Genomic DNA, 12010 nt, shown 5'->3' with positions numbered 1-12010 from the left:
AGGATTCCCTGAGGCCCCAGGGCCACCGCAGATGCCATCAGGGTGGCATCGGCTGTTCACTCACGTATGTTGACATCAGCAGGTGGCCCCCCACGGCTTCCAGCCTCGGCCTCTGAACCCCCTTTAACCCCCGCAGCCCAAGCCTCCATCCCATTTCACACCCCAGGAAACCGGGGCCTCCGCACACCCAGGCCCTGCAGATGCAAGGGTCCCATGCCCCACCCTCGCTCGGCCTGGAGATGCACCTTCGCCCTCATCGTGGGGCTGAGACTTGGTTCCAGGCACCTCCCTGCTGAGAGGCAAACCCTCAGACTTGGGCCCTCAGCGCCCCTCTCCCTGCTGCTTTAGGCCAGAGCCTCAGGCCTGCGGGCGGCATCCCTCAGAGCACCTGCCTCTCCAGGCTGGGGCATCAGGCCTCCAATAACAAAGTCATCAAAAGTTTCTCTCTCGAACCAGAGCACCCTCCTCTTCCGCCACGTTTCCTTTTCACTCTGGCTGCCCGGAGGCTCAGCACCGCATTCAGGGCGCACCGCACCGCCTCTGCTTGCTTCTCCACCCAGCCCTGCCCTCTGGGGTCGGCTGTGCTGGCCCATCCCCTGTCTGTCTTCTTTGATATGCATGAGTCCCTGGCAAACCTCCTTGGACCTGGGCCCTCAGACCTTGAACTTGCTCTGCTGAAGCTTGCAGCAGTGGCGCTGTCTCCACCAAGGCTGATGTCCAAACAGGCCACGCGTGGGCTCAGCGGGCAGTAGGTCCTAAGGATGCAGGCCTGGGGGAAAGGAGGGGTGAAGGGAGAGGACAGGGAGTGCCCAGCGCCCTTGCCGACGAGGCTTGCTGGATGTCCGTGGGAGGTTGTTGCAAAGGCTAGAAACCGGAGGGGCTGGAGGCCGTGGCAGTGGGCAGAGGAAGGGTCTCCAGGAAGAGGCCAGGACCAAGGTCAGGCTCCAAACGACCAAGAGCCGGGTGGGGAACGGTCCCCAGAGGGCCTGCCCGTCCCCCCACAGGACAGCTCTGCTTTTCTCTCAAACCAGGACCCCCAGAACCCAGGTTTAAGCAGCTGTCCCCTTTGGGCTCCAGTACCCCCTCTGTGGCCATCTGTGGGGCAGGTCCTGGGGACCGAGGGGTCACCTGGCCCCTGCCGGTGGGGAAGCACTGTCTCTGGGGGAGGCAGCCGGCATTGGCCTCCAGAGGGGACGGAAAAGAAACCCCCCCTGTCCCCATAGCTCCAACCCTGTGTCAGGGAGCAGCTGAGCGGGGGGCGCAGTCCCCAGACTCGGGTCCCTCCGCCCGCCTAGCTTACAAGGCAGTCATGATAAAACAGGGCCTGTTCCGTCAGCAGCACAATGGCCCGCGGAGACTGAGGGGGTGGCTTCACGTCACCCCCGTGCTGGTTCCCAGGCACAGTGTTCCCTGGGGACCCAGCCCGGGGGTGCGGGCGGCCCAGGTTCAAGGGCACACGTCCCACAGGAGGCGGAGCCCAGCTGGCCCTTTAAGAAGGCCGGGGGCCGCTGCTGGCACAGCGCACAGCTGGCCCAGCGCAGAGACGGCACGTTCCTGATCCTTCTGGAAGGCTGAGTTGGAAAGGAGACAAAGTGTCCTTGCTCAGCTCAGTAAACAAGCCTGAAGTGTTTTGAAAGCCTCTGCCGATGTAAATGACTGTGAAATAAATGTAAGAATTGCAAAAGGCGGGCCAGCTGCAGGGGGTGGGGGAGCGTGGGCGGGAGGAGGGCATCCAGGCAGCCGCTGCCCGGCTCCGGCTGGGTCTGGGCTCGGGGCCTGGGCTCGGGGCCCGGCCCGCGTGCGCAGATGTGGGGGCTGCACGTCTGCCTCCCAGCAAGGGTCTGTGTAGGTACGCACCTCCCGGGAGCAACACAGAGGGTGGAAGGGCCCGAGGGTGTTTTTGCGTGCGTGGGCGTGCCCCCGTGTCTGTGCGTGTGCCTGGGGCAGGTGTGTCTGCACACACAGAGCGCACGCGTGTGGAACACAGCCGCTCCCCCAGCTGGGAGACACAGGTGAGCCCCACCCCTGGAAGGGAGCCCCGCTCCCCTGGGAGCTAATTAAGACCCGGCATCTGAAGGTGAGACGTGGGCAGGCGCCGCAGCCAAGGTGGGCCTGGCGGGAAGGCCTCCCAGCTCATCCAGGAGGGTTTCACGCCGCAGTGATGATGCCGAGGGCATAGGCGCTCCCGTGGGGCTGGGGAGGCGCTGGGGGAGCCGCGCCCTCAGACGCCAGAGGATCTAGCCCAGCTCACCACTCCACGCTCTGTCCACCCCAGACTCAGTTTCCTCCTCGGGAAAATGGGCAGATGAGCGCCTCTCCCCAGGAAGTCGTGCGGGCGGAAGGAGCACGGTCAGGTCAGGCCCTGTTCTCTGACTGCCTTGAACCTTCAGCCTCACCCCGGGGACGAGGCAGATGGCGTCACCTCCTCCTGGGATCCCCGCCCCCCACGATCCCACCCCCCAGCCCACCATCCCTCCCTCTCCTCACTCAGGAGCCTTGAGACCTGGCAGGCAGCCCGACGCAGGGCCGGCCGCTGGAGAAACACACTGCCCAGGCTGGCTCGCCCTGGAACAGGGCCATCAGGAGGCGCCACAATGCGGGAAAGACACACGGTGGCCGCAGGACCTTGGTGGGGCGTCGGGCAGGCCCGGGGCGTCAGGTGGACAGTGAAGGCTTCTGGAGGAGACTGTGCCTGAGGCCGGAAGGATGGGGGGAGCCAGGGTGAAGGCGAGGCAGCCTGGAGAACCAGCTAGAACAGCAGCCGGTACACAGTAGGTGCTCAATTAATTAAGCACACAGTTGGTGCTCAATTAACGCCTGTCGACTACGTAAATAAACCAAGGAGAGGCAAGAGCAAGCTGACACCAGAGAGGGAATGTCCCTCTAAGGTCACAGTGTCCACTGTTTTCTGGCCCCACGGCTCTGCGCACCCCCCACCGCCGAGAGGCTGGCTGGTGCCCCCAGGCCCGACGCCCAGTTGGGGCTGCCCTCCCACCGGCCACTCCTCTCCAAGTGTTGTGCGCACCTCCTGAGGCTCGGAGCTCACCCCCAGGAGCCACTGTGTCCTCAGCTAGGGAGCCAGAAACGGCCAATTCCCTGAATTCCTGCCCAAACCGCAGGGCGGCCCGGGAGGCAGAGGAGTGCTCCTGCTTGGCCGCTGCAGGAGGCGCCCCGCCAGGAGGCCCATTTGGGAAACCGGGCAGCTGGGAGGGGCTGCGGGGGCGTGGGGGCAGCAGCTGCCAGCCAATGCCTGCACTGCCAGGCCGTCCACCCCTCGGGCTCCCGGCGGCTGATGGCGGGGGGATCCCTGGCAGCGGAGCCTCTGGGTACCTGTGGGCCAAACCACTCAGAAACCACAGGCCAAATGAATCCACTTTCTAAAGTGCCAGGGAGAGTGGGGGACACCTGGGGTTCTGTTCCAGCCGCCCCGCCAGGACAGCTAGGGCAGCAAAGAGTAGGAGGGGGACACACCCTGCGCCGCCCCCAGGGCTGGGTCCCCTGCCTACTGTGGGCATTGGGCCACGCGTTCAGAACACCCTCTCGGATGTCCAGCGCCGGTCCTGGCCCGAGGGGTCTGCCTACGCCCAGTGTGCCCTCCCCCTTTCCGGGAAAGTGGCCAGGGCACCCAGTACTGTCCCAGCCAGAGCAACAAGGGGCGAAACCCAGGGTGAGGACCAGGGACCAATCCTTGAGCCACCGTGGCCCTCCTCCCGCTCCCTCCTGGAGGCCAGGCCGGGTGTCCCCTCAGGGCCCACACAGCCCCGACTGTCTCTGCCCTTAAGGACACAGATGCCAGGCGCACACTGCCTCATGTGCCCGTCCCCATTCCCAGGGGCTGGGCCCCACGACTACGACAGATGAGGCCGTGAAAAGTCACCCAACATGTCCAAGAGCACACGGTCAGTGGATGGACAGAGGGATGGAGCCTTGGGCCCAAGGTCCGCTCCTGCCCGAGGCCGAACGCCTGGGTCTCAAAGGCTCGGTTCTCAGACCCGGCCTGGGAAGGGAAGAAGGCAGAGAGACGGCGGGGGCAGGGTTGGGGGGCGCGGTGGGCAAGACCCCAAAGCAGGCGGAAGGGGCGTGGAAGAGGCGCACCCACAGAGGTAATGGCTGGGGGAGGGTGCAGCGGGCCCTCCGTCCCCTGCCTCCTCCCTCCCGGGAAAGCAGGAGGGGCCCAGCTGGACAGGGTCTTCCCGCAGAGGAAGGCGCAGGGTCCCGGGCAGGGGGCATCTCCGTGGCAGGGACCCCCCAATTCAGCCCATCCCTCAGCCGACAGGGTGGGAGCCCGGTGTCAGTGCGGCTCCGCCAACAACACCCCCGCCTCGGAAGGCCCCTCTGCGCACCTTGGGACCCCCAGCAAAGCTCTTGCCTTATGGGGTCCAGAGCCGGGCCTGGGGGCACTGGGCCTCCACACCAGGCCCTACTTAAGTTAACGCTGCGGCGCCAGATCCCTGAGGAAACGCCTATGAGAAAGGCCCCCGGGGGATGGGCTGCTGCGGGGAGAGGGGGCGATGCAGAGCTGAGTGATGGGGGGCAGAGGAGGGCCCCCTAGGGACACGACATCCCAGCAATGGGGCGGCCAGAAGGCGGTGGGGGGAGAAGCCTCCAGCCCAGCAGCTCCAGGCCTTTCCTTCCGGCTGACACCTGGCATGCCCACCCTCCACCCCCAGGAGTTCAAGGAGGGCATTGCCAGCCTTGCCGCAGGGGGCTCCGCAAGGCGCAACCACATGGGGTCCCAGGGTCACTCATGTTTGAGGACCAGACCTGCTCGGCTCAGGGGTGGTGGGGCCTGCTGCTGACTAAAGGCTCAACCCCCTGCAGTGAAGATGGGGTTTGACCCGAACCTGGGCTCTCGAGACCTCCTTACCCTAGAGCCTTCTCCCTGGGACCCCATTAACATCTCACAGAACTGGTATTCCTGGAGAAGCTTCTAGAAGCCCTGGGGCAGCCCGACGTCTTCCCCACCCCCAACAGAGCAGAGAACTTTATCTTCTGTGGGCAGGGGGTGGGGTCCTTGAGGTTTGGGGCAGCCCCGTGTGGCAGAGCCACCAAGACAAGCTGCCACCTTGGCTAAAGGGCAGGGAGAGTCCAGCATCCACCCTCCTCATCGGTGGGCGTTTCTCACTGGGTTCAGCGGACTCTAAGAGTTCAGGGCCTGCTCTGTCTCTTCCACCTACAGCTGCCACACGCTGTCCGCCGGCGTCAACTTCCCCAAACATGGGTCCTAGCTTGCCACACCCTCCCTGAACAGCCCTCCTTGGCTCCCCATTACCCAGAAGGAAAGTTCTCATCACTCACAGGCTTCCGTTCCCAGTGTCGGCCTCTCGTTCCCAACTCACTCCTCAAACTGAGATGGTACCTCCCGCTCCTCCCAGGCCTTATTCCCAGGGACCCTCAGGACTCTCAGGTTCACCCTGAGGTCCCTCCCAGTCTGCCCCACACCCCTCATCACCATGGCCATGCCCAGCACCTGTCCCCTCCCAGCTCTGCACCCAAGCTGGTCTGAAAAGCTGATTCATGCTAGAGTGGAAATGGTTGATACGTGGGTTGCCTGGTGGATTTTTCTTGCAAACGCATCACTGTTTACACGGAACTCCTAGGGGACACCCTTTAGCCAGAGCCCCAGAGATTTAGAGCAGAGAAAGACCCAGGGCTCAAGGTGGGGGGTCCTGCCTTCCTTCTCAAGGCCCCTGGAGGGACAATGACTGCACCAGCCCTCCTTCAGTTGGTGGCAGGGTTGGGTCAGGATCCCAGGGGCCTGCAGTCCAGACCCTTCCCTTTCCCACCCCAGCTGAGACTGGGAGGCTGAGAGCCCTCTGACCCCTGGAAGTGTTCCTGGGTGGAGGGACTCCAGGACTCCCAGCGAGGCCACACAGGAGCCGTCTGGTGGAGCGGATCCGAGGCCCTATCTCCAGGCGGGCGAGGAGGCCACGGGCCTCTGAATTCCAGGCTAATTGGCGTCTGGCGGAACACACGCCTCAAGGCAGGCCTGATGTCCTGCCCTGGTCAGCACGCTGACGCCCTGTCCCTGCTAGACACCCCCAAACACCCCACTGATGCAGGCCCATCCGCCTGGCTGCCCCAGGAAGCCCCTCCCCGGGCCTTCTCCCAGCTGGCTGGGCTGCAGGCCTGGGAGGACCGACTCCCTGACCTTGGGGCCAGAGCACGGCGGGGAACCCAGCCAGAGACGGACAGAGGCTCCAGAGGCTGGGAGATTAGAGGCAACCACATAAACAGCGATGGGGGCACGTGTCTGCGCGGATCCAGACACTGGGACGAGGAAACTGAGCTCCGGGCACAGCTCAGCCCGTGGGAATTGCCCAACTGGGCTGTCGCAATGGGCTAGGAGGCCAGGGTCGGCCCTGCCGCTGGCTGCCAGGACCAGGCCTCCTGGCCACCCTAAGCGCCTAGAATCTGGGGACAATAGCGGCCAAGCAGGTAGGCGACGCCCCTGGGCCCCAGACCCCACGGTCTGTACACAAGATGCGAGGGGCAGGCTCAAGGCCTCAAGGGCAGCAGTGGCTCAGGGCTGGCCCGTCTCATCCCAGGACGGCCCCGCGGTGCCCCCATTTGCCCCCAGGAAGCAGGGACACCCTAAGCCCACATGTGGCTACAAGACCTGACATGCTGGTCTCTGGCCCACCTCCCAGCTCCGTCCACCGCTTGACCATGGAAGCCCAGGCAGGAAGCAGCACGTTCAGGAAGCCTCAGAGGTGCCGGGCCCTGGCCGACAGCCCTGCTGTCTGGCTCCCTTCATGCTCAAGGATGTTTCTGGGACCACCAGCTGGCCCAGCCCCAGCAGGACCCACATTCTCTGCCCAAAGCCACACGGCTAGTTAGAAGTTTTATTGATTGAACACAACTGAGGGTTGGTAGTAAAAGTTCTCCTGATGTAACCCACTTTTTTTAATGGGCCATCTCAGACACTCAAGTTTGTATCTTAAAGGCGCTTTAGGACAATTTAATAGCTCATAAAATTTTATGGTCCCAGTTGAAATCAGAGTGATAACTCCGGCCTGCACAGCTATAGTTGGCTAAATGTCTCTCCTCTATTTTTTTCCTCCCGTTTATTGGAAAGTTAACATCTGCTCTGCGATGGCGGTAAAAAGGAAAGCAAAATTTCGATCTATTTTTCTGGGAAGAGAGTAAGAGATTTGGGCTGTCCCGGCAGGACCCGAGCTTTGCAACACACCGGTGTTCCTTTAAGTCCAAAAGAGGGCCGAGAAACCAGCTGGCCCACAGTTCACAGAACATCCCAGCAGGAACCCGTACCCCTGTGGAGACTGCTGAGAAACTGGAGCCTATCCAGGCCACGGCCACGGCCGGGGATCAGCCCCAACCTACGGAGCCCATTAACAGTCGCTACCTGGTAATTTCTAAAGCACCCGCTGGGTGGGTGCGTGGTCCACGGGGGGCCACAAAAGCCAAGGACACAAGTTCACTGCCTGCAAGGAGCTTGCCCGTGGGAGATAAAGCTGGTAACGGGCTCGACACCCAGGCAGCCCTTCCGGGAGGCGGAGATGGGCTCCAGAAATGAACAGGATTCAGAGGCTGCATCCAAGGACGGAGAGACCAAAGTCCTGGTTGCACCATTTGGCAGCGTGTCGCCTGACCTCCAGGAGCCTGGGTGTCTTTGTCTTTTAAATGGGATTCACAGAGACCCTACCTCTTAGGGTTAGCGTGAGGGCAGAGGGAAATAAGGTATATACAGAGATTGCCGGCCAGCAGCCAGTGCTTCAGACACACTATCGAGAAGGAGCTTCAGGGGAGTTCCCGTGGTGGCTCAGCAATAATGAACTTGGCTAATATCCCTAAGGACGAGCGTTCAATCCTTGGCCTTGCTCAGGGGGTTAAAGATCTGGTGTTGCTGTGAGTTGTGGTGTGGGTCACAGACATGGCTTGGATCCTGTGTTGCTGTAGCTGTGGTGTAGGCTGGACGCCGTAGATCTGATTCGACCCCTAGCCTGGGAACTTCCATATGCCTTGGGCGTGACCCTAAAAAGGAAAAAAAAAAAAAAAAAAGGAAATTCAGGAAAACAACATGAATGAACCTCAAAGACATGACCCCAGTTGAAAGAGGGCAGGTGTGCAAAGTGGCACACGGAATGGTTCTTTTCCTAGGAAGTGGCCAGAGCGTTAAGTAAATCCCTAGAGATGAGAAGCAGATTAGTGGTTGCCAAGGGCCGGGGGAGGGGAAAGGGGTGTCTTTTTGGGGTGATGACAATATGTTGGAACTAGATAGGGGGTGATTGCATGGGAATAGGTGAAAGGTCACGGGACAGTGCATTTTAAAACGGTGCATTTCGGAATTCCCTGGTGGCCTAGCGATTAAAAGAGGCAGAGTCCTTCAATCCCCAGCCTGAGGTCGAGGCCAAAAACATTAAAATGAAATCAAATGGTTCATTTTTTGGTATGTGAATGTCACCTCAATTAAAAAAATGTCTTGAAGGAAATTTGTTTGCACAAACCTAGTGAATGGGACACTCGCCAGGGCCAGACCCCAGACACTCTGCCTCCTGTCACCCTCCAGCCTGGGCTGAGTGAGCTGGGTCACCCTCTGTCCAGGCCTGGACACCCTCAGCCTGGCCGGTGGGGCCTAGCGGAGCCCAGACATGGGGGCAGGGTGGGGGGCTGCCCCACACAGTTCGGGGAGAGGCCAGTGTCCCCAGGCTGCTGGGAGGACCAAGTTACATCAGAGGTCGTGTGCGAGATGCGTTACAAAAAGAGAGGGATGAGCTCCAGGTGCACTGGCTGCACCTGCCATGGAGCACCTGCCGTGGCGGGACGAGGGGAGCACGAGGGGATGTGCGCAGCCAGGGAGCCCACAGGGGTCAAGGCAGAGTCCCCGCCTGGCCCAGACCCGGGGACAGTCAGCTCCTCTGCCCACCCCCACCCCCCTCCCTCTCCTGGCCTCCCTGGCTCCCCCTCAGAGTCCCATCCTAATCCTGCCAGGAGAGGGAGCCCAGGGCAGTGGGTCTCCGTCCTGTGTCCCCCCTGCAGGCAGCCAGGCCAGAGAGAGAGCTGTCCAGCCCGCAGCCACGGAGGAGGCGCCCGCCACCCAGCTGACATGGGGGCGGGTCTCAGGCTTTCCCCACTGGGCCACCACTGCCAGGGCAGCCTCCTGGGCTTTGGGCCACCAGGCGGAAAGGATAAAAAGAGGCCACATGCCTCCTGCCACGTGGAGGCATCCACGCACCAGGGGCAACACTGTCACACAGAACTCGGGTGCCAGAGGACCACGTGGGCATTCAGCAGGGCGAGTTGGCAGGACCGACACCACTGCCTGTTGGGATCCCAGGACTCGGGGAGGCCATGCTGCCGAGGGTGCCCTAGCCGGCCCGGCCCAGGCTGGGAGCCACCAGTATGAGACGCCACTTGACTGGCAAGAAACTCACCTTCCGAGGAACCTGCCAGTCTTCAAACTCATAAATGCCCTCCAGAGTTAGTGACCCCTGAACTACGGGCAGATGTTAAGTGCCCATAACCCTTTCCGGCTGGTGATAACCCCGCGGCACTCTTGGCTTTTCTTGCGATGGGTTTGCTGTTTTCTCCAAGGAGTGGGTTTCATCAGATCCGGGTGCCCAAGACCGTGGCAAGGACCCAGCCACGGAAGGAGGGGCTGGACGGCGGCTCACAGTCCCCTTGTGCAGCTCCAGCGCGGGGCAAAATCCCGCACAGGCCTGCGGTGAGGCCTCGCAAACAAGCAGCAGCATGATCCTGCCGGCCAGCTCAGCCCCCAGCCTTGGCCCAGAGCGGCTCTGGCCGCCCCGCCTCTGGCTCCCCTCCTGCAGCCCATGCCGACCGCCCGCCACCAGAGGCCTTGCCAGCCGCCGAGGCAGCCCCTTGCGTCCCGTCCCCAGAGCCCTCAGCAGCCCTGAAGTCATTCTGCTCCAGGATCTGCTCCGTGTTTATGTCCTGCCTCGGTCTCCGGGGGGCCTGACGTGCTCCCTGCAGCTTGTCCCCAGCACCCAGCCCCCGCGGGAACAAGGACCCGAGACGGAAACGGCAAAAGCGCTGTGAGCAAGACACCTGCCCGCGGATCCCAGCCCCGCTGCCAGCTATCTTTCTCCATCGCTTGGCCGGCCCGAGGATCTCAAGAATGGAAAGGGGTTTAGGGGGTCTGGAGACCACCCCACCACCCAAGAAAGGAGCCCGAGGTTAACTCCCACGTTCTCAGGAGAGCCGCCGACGTGTTGATGCAAGCGCCAAATAATCAAATTGCAGGTGGGGGTGGGGAGGAGATAATTGAATATCAGCGAGGGGCTGTTGTCAGGTCAGCCAGTTCCTGGCGTGTTCTCGTATGTATGTTTTCTGAGAGAGCCCCCAAATAAAACAGTTCTATTATTTTATGCCACAAAACATCCATGAGCAGGATAACGTCTTATAGCAATCAACGTAGCTGCACTTATTGAGTACCTACTGTGTGCTGTAAAACTCTCCAGGTGGGTCTAAGTCTCCAGCTTCGCAGCCGGGGAAGCCATGGCCACGGCCACACCGCCCCGGCCGCAAGGCCACGCCAGGGCTCGGCCCCAGGCCACCCAAGTCCGAGGCCGCCCTCCCTGCCCTGCGCCACCGCCTGTGAAAAGCCCTTTCCAGCGTCCCAGGCGCTCACCCTCAGCCCTCCCTCGTCAGGCTCAGGCCCTGCCCCGCTTTTCATTCCCAAGTCTGGTTCCTACAGATGCAAAATGAAAAATGAGCCAATAACCCAGTAAATCCAAGCTACTCGGCGCGAAATGCAATAACCGCGGGGAGGACCGGGCGGCGCGTCCAGCCAGACAGATTAAGCGGGCGTCGCTGCCACCGCTGCTGAGAAGCTGCCCTCAAGGGCCCTCGGTGACGTCAAAAGGGCACAGAGAGGTCTCGCCCTGAAGGACACACAGAGAGGGTCCCAGCCCGGGCAGGGGCGGGGAGGGGGCCCCGGCTCCCGCTGTGACTCGCCCTTCCTTTGCCCCTCTGCCCCTCCGCCTCCAGGTCTGGAGGATGGGGGGCTCGGGCTGCCCTGGGGCACTGAGAGCACGCAGGCCTGGAAAGTTCCGGCACAGGCAGGGACTCCAAGGATGGCAGTGCCGCCCCGGTGCGGGACATGGGAGTGACCCTGCCAATCTCGAAGGACGACCTTCCAGGAGAGGCGGCAAGGGTGGTGAAGGCAGTTGGGGGTTGGGAGGGGTTGGGGTTTGGGCTTTTCTGGCCACGCCCACCGCATGCGGAAGTTCCTGGGCCAGGGATCGAACCTTCGCCACAGCAGTGATCTGAGACCCAGCCCCGACAACGAGGGATCCTGAACCGCTAGGCCCCTGGGGAGCTCCGGAGTTTTGCTTTTGAACTTTTTTTTAAATTGAAGTGTAGTTGGTTTAGAGTGTCATGTTCGTTTCAGGGGTTCAGCAAAGTGATTCAGTTGCACACACACATATACATCCATCTGCTTTCCCAGATTCTCTTCCCATCTCGGTCATTACAGACCGTAGAGTAGAGCTCCCTGTGCTGCAGTCTGTGCTTCTTGGTTGTCTGTGTTATACGACTCCTAATTTCCCCCTTCCCACCCCTTTGGTAACCATAAGGTTTTTTTCCTATGTCTGTGGGTCTATTTCTGTTTTGCAAATAAATTCATGTGTATCATTTTTTTCTTTTTTTTTTTTTTTTTTTATCTTTTTAGAGCCGCACCCTGGGCATAAGGAGGTTCCCAGGCTAGGGGTCCAGTTGGAGCTGGAACCACCAGCCTACACCACAACCAAAGCCACAGCCATGCGGGATCCAAGCCGCGTCTGCAACCTACACCACAGCTGACGGCAAACGCCAGATCCTTAACCCACTGAGCGAGGCCAGGGATCAAACCCACATCCTCAGGGCTGTGAGTCGGGTTCGTTAACCGCTGAGCCACGACGGGAACTCCTGTATCATTTTTTTAGATTCCACTTATAAGCAATATCCTAAGGCATTTGCGTTTCTCCGCCTGGTTTTTGGAAAGGATATAAAGTAAAACACAGCAGTTACCGCGCTTTGCCCTCCACCC

General features: G+C 61.3%; 1 long non-coding RNA gene across 1 annotated transcript; it reads left to right on the top strand.

The window, feature by feature from the left end:
• Nucleotides 1–331: 331 nt before the first annotated feature.
• Nucleotides 332–10359, top strand: LOC102160511 (uncharacterized). The gene is made up of 2 exons (XR_014842280.1): nucleotides 332–2354; nucleotides 2492–10359. It is a non-coding gene; the product is annotated as an uncharacterized LOC102160511 (long non-coding RNA).
• Nucleotides 10360–12010: the final 1651 nt, after the last annotated feature.

This window comes from Sus scrofa, chromosome 1 (genome assembly GCF_054392235.1).
Source record: "Sus scrofa isolate SSC_HxYL_T2T_F1_AM1 chromosome 1, Sscrofa_HxYL_maternal_Yorkshire_Landrace_v2.0, whole genome shotgun sequence".
NCBI classification, from domain to species: domain Eukaryota; kingdom Metazoa; phylum Chordata; class Mammalia; order Artiodactyla; family Suidae; genus Sus; species Sus scrofa.
Note: the sequence above shows the minus strand (reverse complement) of the source record. Positions and strands in the feature narration are given on the sequence as shown.